At 43.8% G+C, this 1,486-nt stretch overlaps 1 pseudogene; it reads left to right on the top strand.

The window, feature by feature from the left end:
* Nucleotides 1-300: 300 nt before the first annotated feature.
* LOC132207702 (U2 spliceosomal RNA) lies at nt 301-466 on the top strand (annotated as a pseudogene).
* Nucleotides 467-1,486: the final 1,020 nt, after the last annotated feature.

Raw genomic sequence — 1,486 nt, 5'->3', positions numbered from 1 at the left:
GGGACATTCTCTGAGTGTGCGGTTCTGTACCAATTGTGGCTGCAATCTCACTAGCCCTCCAGCAGTCGCGGAAATGGTTGATGAGGCTTGTTAGTGATGTGAGCTCTGCCCTACCTCATTCGATTGGTACATTTCCGATGATCTACATTCGCTACGAAGTGAGTTTTACAGAAAAGGTGATGAAAAAGTGCTGGTATAAACTTATTGTTTTTCCCAGTTAGGAAGCCCAGGAGTTTGTGAACAGTAAAAACTGACAGCAGAAGGTAACTGGGACTTAAGGTAGTCCAGCACTATAACGGCATTGCTTTTTGGCCTACTTGGTTGACGTCAGTTTTAATATCTGATATGTCTTTTTTTTTAAAGACCCTATGTTAAACTGATTTTTGGATTAAGGAGTAGGTCCTTGCTCCATCCACTCTGTGCATCATCCAGGTATTGCTGTGTTTCCAGGACTGGTGTAGTCTCATTAAACCAATTCTAAAAACAGCCTGTGCAAAACTTGAGGAAGGGTCCAGGCCTGAGATGTCAGCCTTCCTGCTGTGTTCATCCAGTTCTACACCTTGTTATCTCAGATTCTCCAGCATCTGCTCAACAGGCCCTTCGGCCCCACAAGTCCACACCAAACCTCAGAGCATCCCAGCCAGACCTAATCTACCCCTCCCTAAACATTACAGGCAATTTAACATGGCCAATCAACCTAGTCTGCACATCTTTGGACTGTGGGAGCACTCTGAGGAAACCCACACAGACACATGGAGAATGTGCAAACTCCACACAGGCAGTCGCCCAAGGCTGGAATCGAACACAGGTCCTGGTGCTGTGAGGCAGCAGTGCTAAATACTGAGCCACTATGCTGCCAAAGTGCTTTCCTCTCAGTACTCTCACCCAACTTTCTCCAAATATGCTTGTTCCAAGGTAATTGTTAATCTGTCCTTTTCTGCATGTTCAGCACTTGTTTTGAATGTCAGTGCCTCATCCCTGGTAATACCGCACCTTCCCACCAACACCATCCCCAAATATCCACACATGGCATCAGAAGTAAAAGAAAATCACCTGCCAACACTACCTCAATATAAATAGCATTTCAGAAAAAAAAAGATGAAGCTATCAAAGTATTCACTAGTTTTGACTCTGATGATGACAACTTGGGATGTATTGAACTAGAGATTTTGGAAACACTGAGCCAGGAAAGGATATGGCATATACAATGCACGTTTTTCATTTGAGTGCAGAGCAACTAATCAAACAAGTGTGCATGTGTCTGCTTTATTTTTCTCAAGCCAAGGCCTGAGCGCTTAATCAGATTACCAATTCACTGATGTGGGATACAACTGTGAATGACAGTCGGTGGCACATTACTCCGAAAGCCAATTCTCACATTAGCCAGACCAAGAGATATTTGCAAATCTAGCGAAATGAGCCAGAGTTAAATAAAAATGCTACATCAAGATGCAGAATTGCCTGTCCACATAGTACATTCTTGCTC

Source organism: Stegostoma tigrinum, unplaced genomic scaffold (assembly GCF_030684315.1).
Source record: "Stegostoma tigrinum isolate sSteTig4 unplaced genomic scaffold, sSteTig4.hap1 scaffold_126, whole genome shotgun sequence".
Taxonomy (NCBI): Eukaryota; Metazoa; Chordata; class Chondrichthyes; order Orectolobiformes; family Stegostomatidae; genus Stegostoma; species Stegostoma tigrinum.
Note: the sequence above shows the minus strand (reverse complement) of the source record. Positions and strands in the feature narration are given on the sequence as shown.